The sequence below is a fragment of the Marmota marmota genome, unplaced genomic scaffold (assembly GCF_001458135.2).
Source record: "Marmota marmota marmota unplaced genomic scaffold, marMar, whole genome shotgun sequence".
Taxonomy (NCBI): domain Eukaryota; kingdom Metazoa; phylum Chordata; class Mammalia; order Rodentia; family Sciuridae; genus Marmota; species Marmota marmota.
This window is the reverse complement of record NW_025999990.1, coordinates 37,612,352-37,639,351: the sequence shown is the minus strand read 5'-3', so window position 1 is coordinate 37,639,351 and position 27,000 is coordinate 37,612,352. Positions and strand designations below refer to the sequence as shown.

The 27,000-nt window shown below is 36.8% G+C and overlaps 1 protein-coding gene across 4 annotated transcripts in view; it reads right to left on the bottom strand.

The window, feature by feature from the left end:
- Positions 1-26,537, bottom strand: part of Chst9 (carbohydrate sulfotransferase 9) — a 246,081-nt gene extending 219,544 nt beyond the window's left edge. For 3 of the 4 annotated variants that reach the window (XM_015482252.2, XM_048806395.1, XM_048806396.1), the window contains exon 1: positions 26,258-26,537. The gene's annotated coding sequence lies outside the window, so the exon portion shown is untranslated. The remainder of the gene's footprint in view (positions 1-26,257) is intronic. The other variant, XM_048806394.1, reaches the window with a different exon arrangement.
- Positions 26,538-27,000: the final 463 nt, after the last annotated feature.

Genomic DNA, 27,000 nt, shown 5'->3' with positions numbered 1-27,000 from the left:
AGGGGGCGGCTCTGCCTCTCAGCAGGCCGCTGCTCCTCTTCTGCTGGTGGGTCGCAGGCCCGCCTACCTTGCAGGAGTGATTGGAAGCTCTGTTCAGCCGTGGGCCACTGGGCCTTTTTATAATTTCCCTATTATATTTGGTACTCTGCTTATTGATTTGTGCTCTCACTTCTATTATTTTCTTCATTCTACTTTTTTAAAGAATATTTGTTCTACCAGTGTGACCGTTAGCAGTGCATCATGATCACTATAGTTCCTGAAATTCTGCAAGCATGTCTATATGTTTCCCCCATTCCTCCCACAAGAAAGTTTTTTTAAAGAAACTTTCATTTTGAAATAATTTAAGATTCACGTAGACATGAAAATAGTAAACTCCTGAATGTCTGTATCCAGCTTCCTCCAATGATTGAATGTTATATATTCATACCACAATGATCAAGATCTGGAATTTAACAGTGGTACATATGGAAGGCCAAATAATGCCCCCCACCACAAAATGTCCACCTTTCAATCACTGAGGCCTACAAATACATCACTGTCAATAGTGATGAAGAATTGAGGTTGCAGATGGAATGAAACTGCCAGACAGCTGAACTGAACATATCGAATTATTATTCTGAATTATCTGGTGGACACAATCTCAGCCCAAGGGTCCCAAAGACTGTAAGAGGGAAACAGAAGAGGAGTCTACAAAAAGGACTTGTTCACCTTAGTTATTTTGGGAGATGGGAGAAGGAAACCATGAGTCAAAGAAAACTGGGTTCCTAGAAGTTGGAAAAGACAGGAAATGGATCCCACTCAAAGCCTCAGGAAAAAATCTGGCCCTGCTAAAACTTGATTGTAACTCATATCTTACTTCTGACCTATAGAACTATTTAACTGTAAATTTGTGCTGTTTTTAAGCCACCAAATCTGTGATTATTTGCTTTAATAGGAAAGAGAGAGAGAGAGAGAGAGAGAAACTAACGCAGTGCAATACCATTACAAAATATCATTTTGAAGGAAGATGGTTAAAATTGCTATGAATGGATGGAATAATGATGATTTTTTTCAAATGGTTTCTTAGGTTTAGTGTTTCATGGTCCCCTCCTGTAATTACTTAACTGTTCAATGTGTTTTGTCATACAGACACAGAAATATATTTCTTTACTAGACACTAATTTGTAGGTGCTTTCTTATACATCTTGTTGCTTAGATTCCCTGTGTAATTTATTTAACAGGTACCTTCTGCTTTTAGTCATTGCAATTAAGATCCAATTATAATTAAAATTTTTAGCAAGACAAGGCTTTGCCCTCAAATTCTTTGTTTTAGAAGAAAAAGTTTTAAACTTATATTTTACATTTTAGTATTCAATATAGAAGTTTCTCTTTTAAGCAACAATAGCCTATTTCAAAGACTACATAAAATTAAAACCAAAGACTGTTACAAATAGTTGTCTTAGAGGGGGAAAATGCAGAGATTATTGCTAAATGGACTGTTCATCCCATCTTTTGACTTTACTTGTTCCCCAGTCTAAGTTAGATTTTAAAGTTTGAAATATTTCAAAATGCTTAGTAGGGATGAAACATAAAGAGTGCTGTATTTTATATTTATTTGTATGCAATCATAAGAATTTTTAACATGTATTTATGCCAGTCAAGAAGTGTCAGGACTACCATTAACAAACACATATTGAGAATCATTGGAATAACATTAAGCAACACACAAGGTATGAACAGAATCCATTGTATTTTACTAAAGGGATCAATGAAGATAGAGGGAGCCCTTAAGCCATTTTTTTTTTAAAAATCCTAGGCTTTAACCATGTGATACCAGAACATGTCAATTTGGGTAGTCATATCTAAGACAACTAGAAGGAGTTATCAGTAATGGATATGACAGATGAGGCAAGAGACAATTATGGACTGGCTAAAGGAATAGCAAGTCAAATGATATGATTGTTAGAAATAATAGTGTAATGTAAGAAATGCTTATGGCTTACAGTCCATGGTTGGGATCCATTGTGGGATACCCAAAAGAAATGGGTAAAATAGAAATTGGAATTAGAGGATATTGAAGTGACTATTGTGTTGCCTCTCCAATATCCTTCTGCCCTTCTGTGGAAGTTAGTTTAGAATGGCTTGTCCCCACCTTCAGATCCATGAACAGGCCTGAAATAGCATAATCCTGACCGCAAATCTTATGCTCCTGATCAAAATAGTTGACCCAGGAATGGCCATTTAATTACTTTTCTGTGCGTGCCATAACCAATTATCACAAATATGGTGGCTTAAGACAACGGCAATTTATTTTCTCAGAGTTCTGGAGGCCAGAAGTCTGAAGTCAAGGTATACTCAGGGTCATGCTCCCCTGAATAGAAAAAGAAAGGAGAGAATCCCTCCTCGCTTTGTGGACTTCTAGTGACTTTAGGCATGTGGTTGCCTAGATCCAGTCTCTGTCTCTGACATTACATTACCTTTTCCTTTCCTTCGTGTGTCCTCTTTTGTCTCTTACAAAGATATTTATTGGAGTAACTGACCATCCAGATAATCCATGGTGATCTCATCTCAAGATCTTTAACCTAATTTCAATAGCAGAGACCCTTTTTCCAAATAGGTCATAGTTTCTGGGATAAGGATCTGAACATATTTTCTAGGGTTCACCACTCAAAACCCACTACTACAGCTGACTCTGGGTTTCCCTGGTCATAGTGACTGTTTGGCAGGTGATTTACCCAGAAAGAAGCTCAGAGCTTCCACTGAATGGTTATGTAGGAAGTAATGTTTTCTCCCGTGGTGACTGTGAGCAAGAAAGCCTATATGTAGCTCTTGCGGTGGCTGGCTGGACGCCTTTTAGTTGCCCTGATGGAAAGCCAATCTGAAAGAGAAGTCGGCACAGAGGAAGGCAAAGTACGAAGTCTGCAGAGGAAAACACTGTGACTGGACTGTTCCTGCATCCACTCTGCCTCTGAATTAATTAGGTGACCCAACAAATCTGCTTTACTTCTCAGTCCTACTACAAAGCAATTGTCCATATAGCAGGAGAACTAAGGAATAAACTGTACTTTGTGTACAGTAACTCTTACAGGATCATCGGGAGTAGATGGAAATAAACATGCTAACGTTTCTTTGAGTAGTCAATTTATTGAAAGCAGTTTTAAATATTTTATATTGATTAATTCTCACATTTACCCTGTTTTCTCCCCAAACAAGAAATCTGCATAACAGATTCATTTAACTGCATGGTTTGGTTCAGGGTTCAGGGAGAGATGAAGAAAGAGGTATAGGTGAAGAGGGACCTAACCTGTGGAGATTAGCTTTGTCCTGTGGACATGAGAAACCAATGGAAGTGTCGAGGGGAGTGGAATGATCAGGTTTGCATCTGGGAAAGGTCATGTGGACATAGGGTACAGATGGACTAAAAGGTAAGAAGACCACAGAGGCAGTCAGGATAGCCATTCAGCAAGGAATCTTCAGAGAAAGGACCAGACTGGATCATGTTCCAATTCCCCAATCCTCTTGGAGGAAGTTTATCACAGTGGTGAAGGATACAGATCTTAGAGCCTGCCTGTCCAGGTTTAGGTTACAGCTTGGTCACTTTTCAGCCTTGTGAAACAGCTCATTATATGACTTCCAGGTGCATCAGTTTTCTTACATCTAACTGGGAAAATTAAAGTACCTATCATATGAGGGTGCTATGGAATTACATGTGGAAATATCTAGAAGAATGCCTTACCCAAAAAAGTGCTCTACAATATTAAGATATGAATCTTTTAATATTCTGATTCCAGGCAGAGAGACAGCTGTACTATAGATAATCAATAAAGATTTGTTGAAAGACCGAATATTTTTACTTCAAAAAGCATTCTATTTTTACTGTTAGAGAGGTTTATTCTTTCATGTCCAGTCCGTTCAATCAATCAGTATTCACGAAGCCCCAGTATGACTAAAGCCCTTGCTGGTCACGGTAGGAAAAGTCGAAGGACTAGGCTTTAATCCCTGATCTTTATTAGAGAATATTGTAATGTCTCCTTTCACAATTTGCATAAGTTGGTTCTAGTGGAGCTTTCTAGAACAACGCATAACAAATCTGTTCCCTCCTTTACATGACAGACTTTCCAATTATTGAAAACAATTATTCTGTCTACCCTCAATCTTTTTTACTTCAGGATAAACAATAAATATATACAATTCCTTCAGCCATTCCTCACGGGACATGGTTTAAAAGCATTCAATCAATTTAATCATCCTCTCCAGACATATTTGAGTTTGTTAATGCTTTTCTTTAAATGCAGGGCTCAGAAGTAGATACAATAATCCAGGCATGATTGAATGGACAAATGGTGTTATGAGAATTGGCACCATAAAAATGATGCTTATACTCGAGCGCATCCACAGAGAAAATGGGAGCATAAAACAGGGTACAGGTTACAGCCTCAGGGTTTCCTTCAGTCCAAGTAATAGAGCATCAGGATCTAAAAGAAATTCAAAAGGAAAGGACTGTGTAATAGGAAGCAGATCATGATGAATCTGTGATTAAGAAACCAACACAGAAGATTATCATTGACCATTAAATGAACAGACATTTAAAATACATGAACACAAGAAAAAGGGATGGATTTAAGGAATAGTAGGAATGAGGGTTTACTATTAAATATGGACAAAAATAAAAAACCAAGAAGAAAAATACAAGATCAGAGAAGATGACTTGGTTAATGTAGAATGTATTGAGAAAAAAAGTTTAAAAGACCAAAGAGATTTGGAAGAATGGAACTGAAAGATGAAGAATTTTCTAGCACTACCATTAGTCTGAGTGTCAGACTGAGAAGAAAAATGTGTGTGTTTACTGTAGTGTGCAGTAAGGGAAAGATAGTGTGTGTGTGTGTGTGTGTGTTTGTGTGTTTGTGTGTGTATGTGTGTGTATAGCTAAGTCTATATATATATAGATACATAAGACACACACACACACACACACACATATATATATATATATACATATACATAGATATAGATATAGATATCTCCCTGAACTTTAAATAATAATGGGGTACTGTGGGTACTATGTAATAATAACTTAAAATTTTGCATTCGTTTCAATTAAAACAGGACATAAATTTTTCATGTCGACTACACAAAGTACCTTTCAGGGGGAAAGTATACTTCATAAAATCTAGTGAATTTGGTGGGGGCATTATGACTGAAAGCAAGCTCTTTCAAAAGGAGGACAATACAGGACAGAAAGAGAGACAGACACAGAATTTTAAGTTTCACAGCAATATTTCAACTTTTGAAAAATCTGAGAAAACAAGTAAACAAAACCCAGTAGCATTTAAAAGCTACTGGCAATGAGATGCCAGAAAGTCATTTTGATCTCTCCCACTTGCTTCTTATACAAACAGTGATTCAAATTAGAATGTTAGCTGCAATATAAAGCAGAGTGGGTCAAACTGGCTTTGGAATGTCAATTTTTATGGTGAAAATAGCCATCTCTGCATTTACTTAATGTCAAATAGCTAAGACTACATCTATGCAACAAATTCCTGACATAGATAATTTAGGGAAAGAGTTTGGCATAGCTCCATAGTCAACAACTTGTCTACATATAAGTTCAAATAAATATTTTTATAGTGAGTCAATAAAACATACATAACTCCTATGGCTACTTGTTCTTATTTATCTAGGTAAGAAGTGTTTTATGTTATCACCTATATATAGCATCAAATTCCCCCATCTGCTCATTATAGGAACCATAAAATCCTTGAAGTGGTATTGTATTTATGTAGAATAAAACTTCCTAATGCTAGATATGTTAGGTAGTTATTTCTGTTGATGATTAGCTAGAAAATCAATACACCTATTTGGGAGATTGATTTTTTTCTTCATTATATATTATCTGGATGTCTGATGTGTTGTTATTGTATAATTTCTTTTATAAAAAGAATAATACAGCTTTCACAACAATAGTAAAATTCTATGGCTAACATAAAACTCTGTAAAAACAGTACAGGTGTATGCATATTCTAAAATGAATATGATTTGTTTCTTATAGATAGTGAAGTTTGTGAGCCAAGCATCATCACTAGCTTCAAGCAATCACATATGCATATTTATTGAGTTTTACTATATACTCCTTGTTTCACATTTTAGCCCATATGTGGCTAGCCTGCAACCATTTAATAGCAAAACAGCATGAACTCAAGCAGTAAAGGTGCTAATCTAGGAATCTTGATTTTAAGAAGAAAAATAAAGCTGCAAATATATGTGACAAAAATCATCTAATAAACTCTTGAGGCATATTCCAAGGATACATCACAAAAACACAGGGCTCAGGTTAAAATTTCAAAGAAACTCCCTAAGGTAGTTATAGAAATAATATAAACATATAGAGATAAGCCTAGAATCATGCCAACAAATCAAAACAGAATTATATATAACTCTGAAAATTAATATTCCAGAAAGTGATAAATATAATAAAATATATAGAAAAGTATTCAGAAGTCTCAAGGATACTATAAAATTTATAAGTAACTATTCATGTTTTAAAGCTATTAATATACTGGCCAATTTTAATTCATTTGTTAGCTGATTGATGTAGAGGATTTCTAGTTAAATGGGGGTTGACTGGACTCAGTACTGATCCTTGCTCAAGTCCCCCTAAAATAGATGAGAAATATAATGGCAAAGACGTAGAGAAGGAGGGAGAAGATGATTATGAGATAAAGAGAGAATCATAAAGTTTTAGAATGTGGAACACAGAGGAGTGATAACTAACTTAAAAGATCATAAAAGCTAAAGTCAAAGTGTTTCCATAGATAACAAGAAGCAAGATAACTGTGTGCCATAAAACCCAGGAAATGTGCCACACATTCCCCAGGACCCTATAGTTAATAGTAAGGAAAGAAACCAGAGAGCAATAAAAGTTCTTACAAATGAAAAATGAAACCAAATGAAAAACTCATTATATTTAGAAGAGATAAATTAAAATGATTTTTCAGGAAACAGTACTAAAGAACAAAGAATTGAAAAACTGGACAGGAAAAAATAAATAAATAAATCCAGGAAATAGGACTAATCTAAGAAAGTCAGCATCTAAATAATGAGAACTCTAGATGGTGAGAACTGAGAAATCAAAATGAGGATGATCATGAGTGATATAACTCAAGAAAACTTGGGGGAACTGAAGGGTATGAGTTTTCAGACTCAAAGAGATCACCAAAGGACTTATCATAATGGATAAGAAAGAAACATGCATCATCTTGACATTTCAGAACACTAAGGATAAAGAAAAGATTGTGTTTTCTGTCAGAGAGAAACAAGTAGATTCCATCCAGAAGATCAAGGACCAGAATTGTTCTGACTTGTCAATTAGCAACACTGAAATTTAGAACAAGGAATGGAGCAAGAATGTTTTCAAGATTCTCCAGAAAAATGATTTTTACTTAGAATTCTATCATAAGCTACCAAATTCTACTGAAGTCTCAATCAAGGGTTTAAGTAGAACAAACATTTTCAGACAAATTCTTGAAAAAATTTACCTCCCCCAAACCCATAGGAGGACCTAATAAAGCAAGGGAGGAAGACCAGAGGAAGAAATCGGGGTACAAAAACCAGTAGGTCCAAAACAGGAATAAGAAGAGATGACTTCTTATTCCTGGCCAGGAATGGCCAGGATGGCCAGGATGACTGGCCACTGCAAACAGGCTTGCGGGGAGTGGGGGCAGCAAATATATCAAACAGGAACAGGGGTAGGACAAAGGATTGGCAGAGATTTTTTGGAAGGTAAAACTGGTTGATGTGTTGTTTGAACATTTCAATAGGATAGTTAGACAATGATGAAGAGTGAGTGGCATATATACACAATGGAATACTACTCAGCAATGAAAGAGAATAAAATCATGGCATTTGGAATTACAAGAAGATAATGCTAAGTGAAGTTAGCCAATCCCAAAAAACCAAATGCCGAATGTTTTCTTTGATATAAGGTGGCTGATTCATAGTGGGGTAGGGAGAGGGAGCATGCAAAGATTAGACGAACTCTAAATAGGGCAGAGGGGTTGGAGGGAAAGGAGGGAGCATGGGGTTATTAATGATGGTGAAATGTGATGATCATTATTATCCAAAGTACAGGTATGAAGACACAAATTGGTGTGAATATACTGTGTATACAACCAGAGATATGAAAAATTGTGCTCAATATGTGTAACAAGAATTGTAAGGCATTCTGCTGTTATATATAAATTTTAAAAAAAAGAGTTTGCTTGAGTCTGTGATAAGGACTTAGAACCTTGAGCAAACAGAAGAGCAAGACACTTCTAGCTTTAGGAAGAGTATTTCTACTTTTGTAGGAAAGGAAAAAAAACTTAGGTGAACTTAGGTGCAAGATGCTAAAATGCAGTGACTATTCCTACAGATTCACAGACCTGGCAAAATCTGTCTTTCAAGAATTAGAATGAAAGGGCAGACTGAAGGGGTGCTGAGCAAAGAAAATGGTAAGCACTTAGAGAAATCTAAAATATTTACTATTTATAAAAACAATAGACTCTAATTCATGTGAAGAAAGCAATAGCCTAAAAGTCAGGAGAGGAGTGATCAAAATGAAAGCATTCCAGTATTTATTATTTGGGAGGAAGGCGTATGAAAAGTTCTGTAAAAGAAAAGAAATAAAAAATAAGAGTTATTGGAAAAGTAGAGTAGGAATAAAAAATGAGAGCAGAAATGAGCTCAAATAGATTTGTAATCACAATAAAAGTGAAAAGGCAAAAACTCTTTAGTTAATAAATAAATAAATATTAGAATGGATTTTTTTTCAAAATCCAACCAGATATAATGTATAAGAGACAATCTTAAACCATGAAGACAGATTTCAAAGTAAACAGAGAATGTATTAATATTAACCAAGGAATTACAAATCACTGGCAAGTTGGTGTACCCTACTTCACTGTATAATCATTGCCACTGCATAATTATCACACCCCTTTTCAGCCTCCAGATCCATTTATAACCTTAATAATTGTCACTTGGTATAATTCTGTTCCTCATGTCACTTCAAAAGTAACAGAGCAACAACGTATACATCAGTGGCATCTGGATGCTCATTTGTCCTCTCAACACACTGTGAGCCATGAGCCTAGGATTCTCTGCACACATGTACCGTCCGTGTATTTCCAAAAGCCAACTTGCAAGGTCTGTCCAGAGGCTGCAGTACTAAGGGTAAACTCATCCTATGTGAATGGTCCTGGGGGTGGTGCATCAGACAACAAAACAATAGCAGTGGTGAATCTTCCAACATAGAAGATTAGATGTTACAAGTCAATACTTTCCAACACTGTAGTAAATTTTTTCAAATGCAATAATTTGACTATTATGCATAAGTGAATAACAACTAATGTGTTAACTTTCCTTTTAGATCAGAAAAATGTTTGCTAAACTTTCACAAGAAAATTTTATGCATTGATTTGGACTATGCAATTTTAACATATTCTCACAAGTATTCCATGCATCCAATTCTTGTATTGAAGACAGCTTAGTAACAAATTAATTTTTAAGCAATATCAGTGTATTTTTTATAAAAAGTTTCACATAATGGTCACACCCCTCTTTCTTACAAAAAAATTAGCATAAAATCTGCAAAAATTATGTGGTGAAATATGGTAGCTATACCACAGTCAGACAAAACAGATGTTAAAATTCAATGCTATACACAGATAGAGTGACTACACTTCAATAAAATATAAAATTCACTAGAACTATATCACAGTCCTACATTTGTATGCACATAATAGTATGCTTAAAAAAACATAAGGCGAAAATGACAGAAAAATCAAAGAATATGGATAAATCCATCACTAAATGGATACTTCTCCTAAATTGGCATATTTTTAAATCTCTCTCCTTCAGTAATTGATAGAACATTCAGTCCAAATCAGCAAGAATAAATTAGTTGAAAAATAAATTTTAAAACCTTATGTAATGGACACATTCTATATATTATTTCCAATTTCTAGAAAACATCTATTATTTTCAAACAATAAAAATCTAAACAAAAAGAAGTCACATATGTGAACAGTATGAGTCTCTTCTTATTAAAGGTCAAAGGCAGAAAAAAATTAAACAAGATTTTGTTTGGGTTTTGTGCACATATGCAAAACAAGTGAATCCTTAACATAAAATGTAAGTTGGCTACTTCTTGCAGGTAAGAATGAGAGCAGCCTGAAAAGGGTGTAGTACAGACAATATTGTTCCCTGAATCCTCCCTTTCTCTTCCTCCTGAACTCAAATGCAGGCCACTATTTCTGGTCCCTTTGCAATAAGGTGAAATATGAATAAAAGTCATACATACCACGGTGAGGCTTGGCCCCTACAAATATCTTACAAGTTCTTCACATTATATTTCTATTCTCTTATCTGCAGAGGAAACAGTGGAAGACTTCAAGGCACAGAAAGACTGCAGAACTGTTAAGTGAAAGTTACATGGATCCCTGAAATCTTCCTGGAAGAGAATGTTTCCATTGATCGTCATCAGATTGTGACCTGAGTGGAAATACACCTTCACTGTATGAAACAGTCGAGATGCTGTGTCGATCTCAGTGGTTACTCTCCCCTGACAAAAGCAGGACACCTTGAGGACATGGAAAACGTTATTTCTCCTTATATTCAGAGCAGGCACACCCTGCTTATTTTTTATTATTTTTAGAATTATCAATTTATGTAATTTCTGCATTTAATACAATATTTAATGCAAATAAATTAGTGACTAGAACTCTGAAATATCTGCTAATGGTGACGTAAAGCCTTTTTAACTTCACTTTTTTTCTTTGAAATAATATAATAAAAAATAGTAAGTACACAAAATAGGAAAAGAACTTCATTTTTTTTTTTAGTTGATGATGGACCTTTATTTTACTTATTTGTATGTTGTGCTGAGAATTAAACCCAGTGCCTCACACATGCTAGGCAAGTGCTCTTCCACTGAGCTACAGCCCCAGCCCAAGAACTTCATTTTTAATCAAATAAGAAAAGGACAAGAACTAACTAATAACTGCAAAGAATACCTGCCAAATTCTTTAAAATCTGGAGGGAAATAAGAGAAAGGTAAGAATTGATAAAACCACTCTCAAACCTGGAGCTGGATAGATTTTCATAAGAACAATATAGTCTCAAAAGTCTGTCCAGAAAAACTTAGGTTGGAACAGTGAGATCTGGGGCATAAATAGGCTATGTGGGAAGTGTATGTTTCCCTGTTGAAACTCAGAATGGCTGGGGACATGGGGCTGAAGAAAATAACACAGTCACTTACCACTTTTATTAGCTATGGAGCGGTCTCCATGCTGGAGCTACTATGGAAGAAAAGGGATGGAGCTGTGACCACCAAATCACAACACAGACTTACAAGCTTCTGAATGTTCCAACGTGAAGGCAAATGAAATGATTTTGGTGAGACAGAATATTCTGGACAAGACCCATACCAGACCTGTAGACAGCCCAGTACACCACCTTTTGCCATTTCACCTTGTCGGTCTCCTTCAAGAATGGAAAACTATCAGAAAAAGGCTTATGGACCAGAGACAAGGGGAAAGGGTGGAGGTAGGGGAGATGTGGATTAGGCACGGAAAATCAGGAAGAATAGTCCACAATGAGTTCTTCTAGGATAAACTTCTTATTAATGAAATCAGCTCTCCAACATAAACCAAAATAACGCAGAAAGGAAAACAGTCCTGAAAAGACTGATTTTTGAGCACTGCTTTCATCTAAATATGAAATACAACATAATAATAAAAATTAAAAACCAAAATCTAAAACAAGAAAGGGGAATGGAAGGATACTACGTTTGATTTTTATTAACATATAGTGAAACTGGCTTAGGTGGGAGAAGTGTACAATTCCATTAAGTGTTATAAATGTATTAGATTCATTAACACAGCTGTGCTAGATTTTATTTTACTAATGCTTTTTATTCTACTAATGCTTTTTCTAAGTGACTAAGTAGACACCACAAAGACCCCAGTTAATCAATGACTCCAATATGTAATGATAAGAGGACTTCTCAGGTAAAGATTAGGTATTTATTTCTGATAATTATGAGTCTGACTATAGTCTAGGTTACTGCTGGTGACAAGATTCACAGTTCTACTTTGCAATTTCTTCTGCAGTTGCAAGGTTTTAATACGTGTACAGATAGAACAACTACATTTGTCCTTTCTAAGACTTTAGGTACAATGACCTATTAAATATCATGAGTGAAAAATGGGTACTTACTTGGTCTAGAAATCTGCATTGTTTGCAAGGGAATTCAAATATACTCATAACATCCAGAATTACTCCCAAGGCAAAATCTTTTACATGGATTTATGATCAAAAGTTTCCATTTGTGCAAAGTCTTATTATCATATGTGTATATGCAATAAACTTAGAGTATAAATAGCTTCCAGCCAATAATTACCTACACAAATTGTTTGCATAGCTGCTCTGTTTTAATGCCAAATTTTGTATGGAAGTCCGCCTTTCCTATTGCTATAAATTCAAACTTTTCACTTGTTATTCATGGTCTTGGAACTTTTTGAAAAAATATGAAATAAAAATATATTAAAAGTTTAATAAGATCACTAAATTCAATTCCATCCAGTTCTCTCAGGTCTTAAAACTCTCGGTAGCACTGTGGGTATCCTGGTACCCTTTGTTTCACCACTAATACAAACATGAGAGGCTGGGAGTGGCAGAGGGTGATGGTGTCTGAGCAAAGCTATTATTACATTTATTTGAAGATGATCAAAACTTTCTAATGATAGCTCCTTCCCCATAACAATTTTTAGTATTTTCCCCTTATTAAAACAATACCTAGTTCAAATAAATTAATGATATTTGTGTTAATACAAGCTACAAATGAACTACGTGCGTGTGTGTGTGCATTTTTTTTTTTCAAGGAGAATCTACTATAGTGAAATTTTGGACAGTATAGGTTGTCAGTATCAAGAGACCATTTTTTTTTCCAGATTTTTCAAAAATTCCAATCCTTCTCCTAATAAGGGGCACCATTTTTTTCAGGTTTTTCAGAAATTCAAACCTTTTTGTTGTTATATGTAATTTTTAAAAATTTTGTGACAGGGTCTCGCTAAGTTGCTTAGAGCCTCAAAAAGTTGCTGAGGCTGGCCTCCAACTTGCAATCCTCCTGTCTCAGCCTTCCAAGTTCTGGGATTACAGGCATGCACCACTGTACCTGGCTATAGGTTCTTTTGTTAATATCATATATCAAAAAATACCTCTCCACTTCCTGTGGTTACGTGAAAATACATACCCTGTAGAGCCCTAAACATTATCTTAGCACAAGGCAAAGCACTTCTGCAGGAACCTGAGTAGGAATGTGACATCATATGTTTTAATAGTAGAAGGTGTATTTTAAATAAAAATTTTTAAATTTAAATCTTTCTGAAGAAATAAATTTTTATTTATAAATTTTGTAAGAATTTTTACTCAACCTCATTTACTTTGTGCCTCACATAGAACTGATCCTCAATAACTATTTTTTAACTAAAGGGAAAGTTTGTTTTTTGATATTCATAAATGTATGCTGTTGGACCTTAAGTATGGTTTTCTAATACAGAAGTACTCACAGTGCTTGCTGCACTTCCTGAAAATGTGCAGTTGAGAATCCCGCTGCATCTTAAATCTTCCTGGGATCTAGTCTACAATGCACATTGCATTCTGCTAGGTTGTACAGATTTTAGTAGTAGTCATCAGTAAATTTAGGCTTATTTTTGTGGGCAAGCACCAATGTTTAGGAACAATATGGCAGAAGAAAATGATATATTCCCATAGATGCTTAATTTCCCCTTAAGGTTTCCCATGTTGAAAAGTTTTCATATATATGAGAAACAGAAAAAGTAGTATTTTAATATTTTTAATACTACCATCTTAAGCTTTAACCCCTATATTGCCTGCAACATATACTTTTACAGATAGCTTTTTCTTAAGTGTCTAAATATAAGCTATAGAATTATTATGGCATGCTGAAGAAAGATATTTAGCTAGTTTAGAGGATACCAATTGGTTAAAAAAAACTTTTGAACATGTCAGCTCGTTTCAATATATAAAAATTCTCTCATCATTTGGACAGTTGGCTCAAAATCATAGAATATTTTCAAGTTTTTATTTAAAAAAATTGTCTAGCATACAGAGAAGATCCACAATAATATAATGAATAGTCTACAAACTGAATCTACATTAACAATTGTTGACATTCATCATATCTGTTTATCACTCACACTTTAAAAAGATTTTTGCTGAAGCATGGGAAAGTAAGTTGCAGTGCTCATGAAATTTCATCCCTAAATACTTTTAAGTATACCCTCTCCCAAAGACATAATCTCCTATATAACTCCAGTATGATTATCACACATTAAGGAAATTTAACATGAATATTACATTCACATCACGCCATTGCTCTATAGACCACTTCTCCTGTTGTCCCATTACTAATATCCTTTGTAACGCCCTCTTATCCAGAATCCAATCAAGAAGAACGTGTTGCAATTAGTTGCCAGGTCTCCAAGTCTTCTTTAGTCCTGCACAATTGTCCAGACTCTTATTTTTAAAATAACATTAACATTTCTGAAGTGTCCTGGTTGGTTGTATTGGTGAACATTCACCAAGTTGAATTTGTCTGATTATTTTTTCGTAATTTGGTTCTAAATTTTTTTTGACAGAATATTGAAGAAGCAAGTGCATCCTTTTCCATGTACCATACCAAAGGCACATGATTTCAGATTTGTGATGTCAAGTCTGATCATTTGTTTTATTTGGTGTCTTGGCTTCTTATAAAGGTATTTTCCCCCTTATAATTAAAAAAATGATTTGTGTGACTATCCTTTCCCCAGCAACCATTCACCCAATATTGGAACATCTTTTGATTATTCTTGCAATCGGTGGTTGCAAACATAGTATTATCATTCCATCGTTTCTTCCACTTATCAGCTTGTAAGCCTCAGTGAAGCAGAGCTTTCCTCCTATCTACTCTATCTGCTCATATACACACCACTAGCAGGTGGATATTTTTCTTATTTAATGTGCTCTAATCCGTTACATATGTCATTACTTTTTATGTTCACAAGATCTCAAATTTGGCCAGCAGGAGTCCCTTAAACCTGTATCTTATGTCCCTCTGATATGTCCCCATCAGTTTTTGAGCAATTCCTTGATTTCTGGCACCAGGTATTCTAGAATTATCAGGGTCCCCTAAAATAGTTCAAGCAGGAAAGTCTTCAATTAGAAGGAAGCCAACCCAGCTCAATGTTAATGCAGCAATTTGAATGTAGGCACAAATATTAGCATAGCTCATAAAACACAGTAAGCGTCCAATCTCTTCCTTAACAATTTCCATCCTAGCGTGAAGGCTTTGTGTAATTCTTAAACATGTGAACCTTTAAATTATAATATACTTTTACATTATTCTTTCAACTTCACATATTTATTCTTATTTTAATTTTTGTTCTCCTTAATCTCCTTTATCTTCATATGGGAGCCATGTGAATAGTAAGTCAGAGGATTTGTTTTTCTCTTTTCTCCAACATGGGCACAGCTTAAACCACTGCTTCATGCTGAAATGTGTACACACAGAACAGCATAAACCCCCTTCAAAGTAAAACCTTTTTAAAACTCCAGAAATTATCAAAAATTTCACGTGCTATAGGAAATAGTAAAAATGCATGCCTAGGAATTTGTTTTGGAGGAGAGTAATAAACAGACCAGCCTCATTTTCTAAGTAAATGTAGTATTATTTAAGTCACCTCTGCACTGTTGAGAGAAAAGAGAGAAGAGGAGCATGATATTTGGGGAGGTCACGAAGAAAAAAGTGAGGCTTATAGCTGGCATTCATTATTTATTTTTCATTAGAATATGAATTTGTGCAGTATATATGTATGCATGTAGAGAGATAAAGAAAAACAAGTCCATCCAACATTTATTGAAGAGCTATTCCACTCTGTCCTTGAATCAGGCATTTGGACATTTGCTAGGAATACAAGGACCATCAAAATTAGATAGGTCCCTAAGTGGTTAATTAAATAATTACACAAATAAATGTGATTTTACAACTTTTCTAACTATAGTGAAGGATATGGATACATAAATATGTACAAATTTCTATGCATGCAAATATATATGTATATGTATGTAGATTATAAGAACATTTGAATCAGTCTAGTAGAGAAGAGATGGCACATGTGGGGAATTGACATTTTAGTTATTTTAAAAGTGTTAACAAAGAATGAATCAGGCAGTGTCTGGGTATGGTGGTCTGAGTCTGTGAGGATGGGAGAGAGCCTGGTAGGTAGAGCAAATGGAAGTCAGCCAGGCTTCCGAGGCAGAGGGAGAAGGGGAGCAGCAAGGAGATGAGACTGGGAAAGGCTGACCTCTCTGGGCTTTGCACAAGAACCAGGTTCCTAGTTTTAGACACTGCCTTGAACAGAGCAAGTGGTGTGTGCAGTCAGAGGGGTCATAAGGATTATATGTGCATTGTGACAAGGCTCCTCTGGCATTCTTCTGGAGGGTGGATGTGGATGTGGAGGGGAAGCAATGCCAAATGAGTTAAGGAGCCCCTGCAGTTACCTACCCAAAGGAAGCTGAAAGTGTAGACTTGGGCGATGGCAGAAGCATGTGGGTCCTGTACTTTGGAGGCACAAGTGAAGGACTTGTGGAAGACCTTTGGGGTTGAAGGAAAGGGACTGTCAAGAATCAAACTTAGATTGGGCTCTGGGAAACCTGGAGGCTTAGAGTACCTTGGGCAGAGGTTCCAAGTTGGATTTAGACACAGTTCCCTTGATGTTTGATTAAGACAGACAAGAAGAGATAGCAAATACCTAAATGGGAATTTAGAGGGCTTTTCTGAGCTGTAATTAATTTTTTGGAATGTTCTACATTAAATTTCAAGCAGTTCTTACTGGGTATGTAACAGTGGTTCACTCTGCCTTTTGGAGATAGCCCTTGCTGCTTAGTTTAAAAGGGACCAGTTGTTTTCTCTTCCTCTTCTCCCTCTCCCCCTCCATAACCTAGGGGTGGGGAACAACATTACCTTTTCCCATCAGAGGCCAAGTTATCTCTCCTTGAACAAACACTTACCACAGGAAGAGATGTCACCAGAAGATCTGGGAAGTGACTATCTCCCAAATTAACAAGTGTATTTCAACACACCATCAGGGGACACCTGAAATGGAGCCTTTGAAGAGCTTCTTTAAAACACCTCTCTTCTCCCTTATGGGCAGAACCACAGCCTCTGGGATTGGAGTCCCCTGTTCTTCTCCTTTTTTCTTTTTCTCAAAACTGTTTCCTTGTTATTAAATTGGCATGAATTGGCACCAGGGAAAAGGACTGAGCTTTCGGTAACAGGTAGCACTTGATGTCGGTGTGGTTAGAAAATCTTGGTATTTGGGAATTGAGTGATTTGAAAATTCATTTCTATTCTACACAGTTATAATTCCCTGATAAGTAAAGTCTGAAAAAAAGAAAGACAGACTTCGTTAGGGCGTGTATATATCCATAGGCTCAAGTTACAAAAGTGTTCCTGGTAGTACAGGAGTAGAATTTAAACTATTTAACCATTAGTACAATTTACACTCCCACTACAAATAACCAGAAAGATAGTAGCAGTGCATACAACTGAATGCTAGCCCTGTCAGAGCAAAGGAAACTTACTCTCTGAAAAAAAAAGTTCTGATTGATAACAAAGTGTCAATGTTAGAAGATAAACAGGTATTGGTACATATTGTTTTTTAGTCCCAAAATTTCACTAGCACCTTAGCATTTTTTAATAATTGAGAAATTGATTTTTTGAGGAGAAATAAATTATTTTCCTTTTAACTTCCTGTTCACAGAATTCTGTGGGAAAAAATACTTAATGATGTTTCTAACAAATATTGCCTGTATTTTAATTTTGAAATTTATTTTTAAGCACATAATCAATACGATAGTCTTTGCCTTAATCCTCACAGACAATATTTACTTAAAGTAGGCTGTCACAGCTTTAATTCCCTGTGTGATTAAAAAAGAGAGAGAGCGAGAGAGCACAATAGAAATGACTACAAAACTAAGTGGAATTTGGGGCTTCTTTCTTCTGAAACTGATGGGAAAATATTATATTCTTTGTTTGCATCGACATAGTTGTTCCCATCTTTATACAGAACCAATAGAAACTTCAGAAATTTTTATTGTCACCTGAACTGGTTGGTGTATTTTTCTTTTTGTTATCTTGATTCTTTAGAGTTTTGATTTCAGGTGAATGTAGTACCAAAGTTTTGCAGTAAAAGGAGTCTCTGTGGCCAGAATGTGCCATACATGTTTATTCTGACAAACAAGGTTTTCTCATGTATCACAGTTAACAGTACAAAGAGGAAGGAGGGCTTTTGCTTTCATAATCTTTGCCTCTATTCCATACATGAATAAAAAGCAGAACAAGAAACAGCAGATAGTCTAGTAAAATTTCATTGCCTCTATAGATCTCTGTGGTGCTCAAATGAAAGCAGCTCCTTATTCTCCTTATCACCTCCACAATCCAACAACCTCAATTTCATCTTCTCTCAATTCCCTTTGCACCGCTACAGCTACACTCGTATTAGAAATTGTAACAAAAGTAAAAGGAATAAAGTTAAGGGTCAGCCTGAGGTTGAATGTTGGGCCATTCAATTGACCAAAAAGCTTCTAGGAAGGATGAACCACAGACGGCAAAACAATCATAGAGCAAATTGTGCTCTATACAATTGCTGCATCTCCTTTGCAGGAAAAGCTGCTTTGCTTCTCCTGATTTGGGTGAAATGTGGCCTTTCTATGTCCAGAATCCAGGGTCTGTGTCAAAGCAATTGTTTATTCACATACACACTGCAGCCATACTACGACTTCAATCTCAGGTTGACAACAAAAAAGCTTCTTTCTTCTTTAGAAAGAATAAGATGTACAATGTTCTAAAAGACACATAAAACTGAGTCTGAGTGGGAAAATAATCTCATTTTTAAAAAAAATTCTACAGTTTGGTAAGTTCAAGATATTTGCTAAAGCAAATACTAAAATGGTGTTTCACTTTACCTCTTCATTCTCAAGAGCAGGTCTTGCACCATGGTCTGATAGAACACTGAAAGAAAATTCAGGTTTAACTTTCAGGCTTCTCCTTGCTTCTGAGATTCTATTCACTCCTCTATGTGGTATATACAGGTTATCTTCCGAGCTCTCTAATTTCTCTCTCTCTCTCTCTCTCTCTCTGAGCATTCTGGTCTCTTTTATTTATTTATTTTTAATTTTTTCAATTTTTATTGATTTTATTATTTTAAATACACAACAGCAGAATGCATTGCATTTCTTATTACACATATAGAGCACAATTTTTCATATCTTTGTATATAAAGTATGTTCACGCCCATTCATTTCTCTACAAATACTATATATTTTGCAGAGAATATGTGTTGGAATGCCTTTAGCATGTAAACAGTACACAGATTAAATACCTCTAAGACAGACAACAAAATTCACTATACCCCTGACTCCAATATGCCAGCACAGGCACATTTATTTCAAATGATATAATAGAATGCTAATTCAACAGTTTGAGTTGGTAATAGATTTTAGCCTCTGCTATAAACACATTTCACAGCACAACATATTATGTGTAACTTCCAATATTGAACTACTGCAGTTCCTGTTTGCATAAGCATGTTTGAGGGCATTAAAAATACAAACTTTTAATAACACCTTTCCTGTATTTTTCTGTGCCTAAAATGATGAACATATGTAATACATACATAATACATAAACATGCATATATGTGTGAATTATGAATGCATTCTCTCTCTAACTTTATATGTAATGGCGCGTGTGTGTGTATGTGTGTATGTGTGTTTGTGTGTGTGTGTGTGTGTATACCACATTCTAGCCATAGAGACACCTTTTACTGTAGAACTTCAGTACTACCCTCGCTTATTTTATATATATAAAAGTTTCAATTTCTGGAGCTCCATATTGAAGCAAGATTAAGGCCTGGAAGAACTGAAATATTAATTTGCTTGTACATTAGTTTGTCAACACTCATATTTACCCACAAAAGATAGATTCCTAAGGGAAATAAGGACCAGAAGAAGTGAGTTTTTACAAAGGTGACAATGACAGAAAAAGCTCAGAGCATGATCTTGAGTTTGAGGGCAGACTTTAGTCTGTGGTTTTCCATTGAGGCAGGAGACCAGTGGGCAAAGGGGTTGACCCCACTTAAAGGAAATGTGGACAGATGAGTAGTGGCAAGAAAGATAATCTCCACCTACATAAAAATCTTGTTTCTTTAGCTTGATGGCTCATCATCCCTTGGGAATATTTCAGGAAGGGTTGTATCCACTCAAGAGTTATTAAAATTACTGGAGGCAGGTGTGGGGGGGTTTACTCTGGCTTTTGGTGGGGGACACTTAATGATGGATCTTTCCAAATATTTCATATAATATCACACATCCCAATGAACTAAAGTTGTTGGGAGTATCAACCTGTAGAATCTGGTACACAATCATAATTAAAGATTTGTAAGAACTTCCACCCAAAGTCCAGCAATTTATAATAAGGTTGCTCTGATGAATTATTGAATCATTTTGTATATTCCATCTCTTAACTCGAGAATTGATAGACTGTTATATTAATAGAAAATAAACAAGAAAATAACAGCACAAGTCAATAATTTCATCTCAGAAATATTTTGTTTATTATTTATGATATGGCAGGTAAACTGTCGAGTTCCTTGAAGTCGAACACACATTAATATGTAAAACATGGAAATTCCCCATGAAGTCATTTTGGAATTTTGGTGGAAGTATATTAATAATATCCACTCTCTTACTGGCAAAATATACTTCTGTGCTTTCTCTACTCTTACAGTTTAGGATTTGACTTGGCAAATTTTCCCTAGACAGTTACCATTATGTTCTCCTTACAGTTATCATATACAAAGAAATCTGGTTTCTAATTTTCCTAACCCACCTTTAGTTTATCTTCATTCCTTCATTTTCCTGAACTTATTGCATGGACGTTTTCTGATGTTTTTATTTGTTTTAAATTCAAATTTAGTGTTTACACACACACACACATAAACATATAAACACATACATATATGCACATATACATATATATAAGCTCTGTATTTTGTGTTCTAATGAAGTCACCCCAAACAGTACAGAGAAATTCATATTATTACAAATTACTTTAACTTTATTGTTCCTTTTAATTACAGCTATATTCAGCAATTATTCTAATTATGAATTACATTTGAAGAAATTAAAGAAGGCAGCACAAAATATTTGTTATTAAAACAGAGGAAAAGCTGGTGCAGTGGTGCACGCCTGTAATCCCAGACACTCAGGAGGCTGAGGCAGGAAGATTGTGAGTTTAAAGCCAGCCTCAGCAACAGTGAGGCACTAAGCAACTCAGTGAGACCCTGTCTCTAATAAAATACAAAAAAATGGGGACTGGGGATGTGGCTCAGTGGTTGAGTGTCCCTGAGTTCAATCCCTGGTATCAAATAATAATAATAATAATAATAATAATAATAATAACAACAACAACAACAAGACAGAACTTCTGAGGGTTGAGGACCACAGTCCATATCCCAGTGACTATTCAGTGTATGACAGAAGACAGCAAACCTCAGCCATCTGCAATTACCTCTGTACCATTGTACATCATGACTACTGTGTACTAGTTGATACTGTGATGGCCAGCAAGGGTTAACTCCATATCTGACTACTCAATTTACTACAGGGTAGCTGGGTCAGAGTGAGTCCATGAAATTTCTAGTTTGTGTCTCTAACTACCAGTGTGACCTTTAGCAGTTCATCATGATGACTGTGGGCCCTCATTGTTTCCTTAACTGTAAAACAGCTCATTGGAATAAATTACTTTTAAGGTCCTTCTTAGCTCTGTAACAAAAAAAAAAAAAAGCTTAATTTTGATTCTAATACTGAGGTAGTGATCAGAAGAAACCAATTCCCTTAATAAAGGTCTATAACCTGTGGGTCTCAAATTTTATGTTTCCAATCACAATACTTGTTTTAAAATATTCAGTCCCGTCCAATCTATAAAAATGTCATGCCTTATAAAAAATGAAAATGTTCCCTGAAAAGAAAAAAAAGGTATCCTTACCCTTTAAGCAATAAGAACACTGATAATGAGAACAGTCTTCATTCTGAGGGATCCATCTGCTTTTCTATTACCATTCTCTTTAATTCTATGAAAGTTAGAGTTTGGATATGATTCTTGAAATAAAAAATGATCTTAACTGTTTTTCCAATGATATATTTTGGCAGGTCTAACCTTCGACACAAAAGTTTCCCAAATTCTGAGACCATGGAACCAACAAGTCACCACAATCCATATACTGCTAAATGCTGATTACAAATAAGGTGTTTAACTGCAACTGCTGTGGTGTGAATCAGCTTCTTGTTCAAGTAACTATTTCATCCACAACCAATTTTGCCCTAGAGCTTTTGAAAAACACAATAGAAATCTGTTAAATTGGCAGTCTTGCTGAATTTCAACTATTTTATCTAACCAGGTCCACGGTAACAATAGATGCTTGAGAGCTTCCCTTTGATGAAATGTGTTTTTGATTTGAAGCACAGGTACAGAGATCAAATGGACCAAACCCCTTATTCAGATGGCTTCTTACTGCTGCTGCTTTTAGAAAGTGCATGATAAGGCTTAGGGATGTCACTTAACACCATACACAGATGTATGCTTCAGGAAAAAACCTCCAAAACTCTGTAGTAAGATGTTTAAATTAGTATGTTCCTTTTGGTTTTCAAATATTTCATATCAAAATAAGTATAAAAATTTATATGAAAATTAGTATGTTCCTATTTGGTTTTAAAACAATTTCTTAAAATGTTGATAACCTCTGCTACATGGGAAGTGGGATTGAAGTTCTCAAATTTTGACTAAAAAAAGAACCTTTATATTTTCAAGAAACCTGTGTAATTCTTCACACACATCCATTAAATAGATACACAATAAACTCCTGATTATCTTTCTGTGAATTCTATATATCTACTTGAAGGTCTTCCTACCAGGTTTTCTTTTTCCTGCAACCCAGCTAATTTTTCTGGGCAAGTTGCCCATCTGCCCCACCTCCTCAGAAATGAGTTTTGGTGTTTGAGGTATGTTAGCTCATTTAAAAATTAACCTAAACAAAACAAAATAATTAGAAAGGCAATTTGCCCACAATAACGATGAAAATCTTTTTTCAAATCAAACATGTAATACATTCCAAAGACAAACACAAATGACTTTTTAAATAACCATGATTTTAGATTATCTTTGCCTCTATTTCTTTCATTAACATGAATAATTTAGAGTGCTTGCTACATACGGTGAAACTGTTTCCCCTTACTAATTCATTTTTAGTATACAGAAAAATAAGATGTAGCATATTTTTATCTAAGAACCAAAGGTTTAAATTAGACCATAGTTTTAAAGGCAACTTTACTTTCAACATTATCTATAGTTTGGATTCATTCTTTTTAATGTTATACTGGTTCTAAGTTAGATAATGTTTATATTTTCAAGGCAGAAACAGTGTATTGCAAAGTCCTGTGTTGTCCTTGGTTTTTAATGTTCCTCAAGTACATATCAGTTATTTGCAAAGTATTAGCAAGCTCACCATTAACTTTGGGACACTGTGCCCAGAGTTGAGTTAAAAGATTAGTCCTAAGGTTCTGGCTGCACTGAACAAACAACACACATTTATTATGCAAATTAATTTGAGGCTATAAAACACCCTAACATTGCAGTACTAGTTATAACAAACAGCACCGAATGGGGAATTATTCTTGGTTGGGGGGGGCACCCAAAACCTCAAAGGTCTCTTTAATGATGACATGAACAGTGGCTTATTACATACTAACTCATCCAGACTCACAAACACAGACATAAAGAATACTTTCTAGATAAACATTTCATCCATATATATAATATCCCATGCTATCCACACGTGCAAATAGGAGTGTGGGGAATAATTTGTATTTCTTAGGTATATTAATATGTAGACTGGAACATTAAGTTAGTTTCTCATTTTGTAAAATTTTTCCCTGGAAGGTGTTATGCTCATGTGGAAAGTGCATTAACTTTCTGAAGTTAAGGGTTTTAATCCACTGCTTTAGAACATCAAATGCTATGCTTGTGACCATGGAGGAAGGGAAAGAATGTCATGAGGAGGAGCCTAGATCTGCACTAATTTTCAGCTTCTCTTGCTAACCAAAAGGTGGTGGTTGGTGAGCAATCAGATTTCTCTGGAGTATATTTCAGCCTTGGCAAAAATGCTCTAAAACTTTTTTGATTTCTTCTTTGGTTGAAAATAAAAGAAGAAAGGCTTATAAGAGGAGCTTATATGCTAAACACAACACTTGCCAAACTCAGATCAACATCACATACCACCAGGTGAGGCTTCAGGATGTTCATGGAAATGTATGAAATGAGTATGTATGTAGTGATACCTGTGAAAATAAAATATTGCACTTTAAGTGAGTGGGAGAGAACAGATGGTTGGTAATGATTTAAAACATTTATGCATTTGGACTGTCACCAAGCCTCTGTATTACAAAATATGGTGTTTAGTTAGTACATACCAACATCTATATGCAAGGTGCTCATTTTCTGGAGGACGTTACTATAACAAAGGAAATAAAAACTACATGAAATAAGAAAATCCTTGTTTTCTCAAGGCATTCAATGTGTGCTATTTCTTATTTAGTATTCACTCAAAATGTTTTCCATGTGATGAGAAGATTTTAATTCTCCCTCAATTACCAGTCAATTATCAGTGCCCAGGTACTTTATTTTGTTTGAATGTATCAGATAGAATTCCAATTTTATTGTTAATCTGATTCACTTTGACTGAAGCTCTTAAAAACACTTTAAGCAATAATAAAATTTGGTAGTCAGGCTACTTTTGCCCATAGAAAACAATAACATTTTTCGTATCCTCAATTTGGTAGACTGGCATATGGTGTTACAATTATGTACTGGAATTGGCAGGTGGCAGGCCACTCAATCAGGGAGACAGATAAATATTAAATATGGTCACAGTATATTTTGGTGCATTTGTGTGAGTCCAAAAGTCCACGTCTTTTAAACTAAGAGGTATAGTAATAGAAAAGGAAAAAAAATGCATAGAGATAGATTAAAGTTTGGAGTGAAAGAGAAGAAAAATAAGCATTTGTTAACCATATTCTAAAAGGGGGGGGGGGACCTGCCTAAAAGGAGTCCTGTTAGACATCCGCAATGTCTTGATTTGGATCTGATAGCACAATGGGGCGGGGGAGTCACACAAACACACTCCATATTATTTACATGCCATTCCTTCCAAAATCCTGGGAATTATTCAGGCACAGTTTGCATGTGGGAGGGAGTCGGGGGCGGACCTGCGGGGAGGGGAGGGAAGAGGGGCGGCAGCTCTAGACTTAGCACCTGTGAACTTAGTTGGAAATAACTCCTGACAGGCATCAAACGTAACACCTTTTAGCCTTCCAACAGAAACATGCTGATAGACAGGATGTTCAAACGGGGCAGAAGGGAGCGGGTAACCGTGAGAAAGTAACAGCAGCAGCAAGTGACAAAACCACCAAGCAATTCATCCTCTCTCTCTCTCTCTGACCCGCTCCACGAGCCCACCTCATAGCGCCCCTTTCAACCCCTCTGCTGAGGCCACGATGGAACCTGAGCTCCGTGTCCTCTCAACTTCCCTCCCACCTCGCCCGCAGCATCAGCAAGGTCGCGCGGAGTTTGGGATTGACGCAAAGGAGACACCACCGCGGAGATGCTCCACTTTCTGCCAAACACTCTGGAGGACCCGGTCAACCGGCATCGGAAACTCAAGACAGTGCTTAATTGACGTCCCCTTTGGAACCTCTACAAGCCCCACGTGGGGGCTAGCAGCAAGAGTCCTGGAGATTAGGGTGCCCCACCGGGACCCAGGACTCCAGAACAGGTGGCTAACAAGTTCCTCCCCCATCAGCCCCTCTCCAAGTCTTCCGACCCCACTTCATCTCCCGCCACCACCACCCCTACCCAGCTAATAAAGTGGGTGCAAGTGGGTTGAGACATTGGCGCGGGGAGAGAAAGGAAAGATGACATGCTTCCTTCATCCCGCGGCGGTGAAGTACCTGCAAAGGTGCGGATGCACTTCCCGCCCACCCAGAGCCCGCTCCACCGCGGGTGCGAGGCGGCGCCCCGCAGCCTTGGCCCTCGGGTCCCCCAGCCCCCGCCCCAGCGCGGTTACCTCGCGGGGAGTCCAGGGGCAGCCGCCCGGCGCCGGCAGGTACTGCTTTTGCAGGAGCGGAGCTCGGGCAGAAAACTTCCCCGCGCTCCGGGGCAACTCGTGGACGCCTGCCGGCCACGGGCCGTTAGGTGGCCGGGAGCGGAGCGCGGCGCCGGGAGTAGGGGGCAGCGCAGAGCCGGGCGCTGGCCGTCCGCGGTCCGGCCCGGCTGGGGCTGCAGCGCCGCCTCCGCGCCCGCCGCCTACCGCGCCCCCGCCCGCCCCGCAGCTCCGCCTCCCGCTTTTCATCTCCCGCGCCGCCCGCCGCCCGCCCTGCGTTGCTTTTGCGCGGCCTTTGTCGTCCGCCGGTGACGGGTCCTCGGTTCCCCCCGCCCGGGTCCGTCCCATCGCTCAAGTGCCACCTCTTTGCCTGTCAAGGAAGAGCTTGCCTTCAGTGGCTTTCCTGGTTCCCCTTCTGCTCTTCTCCCCTGCACTGTCTCACATTCCTTCCCAGGTTTTCCAGAAACGCAGTCCTGAAAGACAAGTCAATAGGTTAGTTGGTTATCTCAAACACTGATTCTGAAGTCTTACAATTTCTTTAGCTTTACTTACAGGAGGTGTGTTTGTCTGTATCCAAAGGTTATACTAGATAAGCAAAGTGCCTATTGTAAGCACAGGCTAATGCTGGGGGTGGGTTCAGCAGAAGGTTTGTGGAAGTTAAGGGAACTCCCCAAAAGGGCTTTTATATTTGACATTAGCAGACCTCT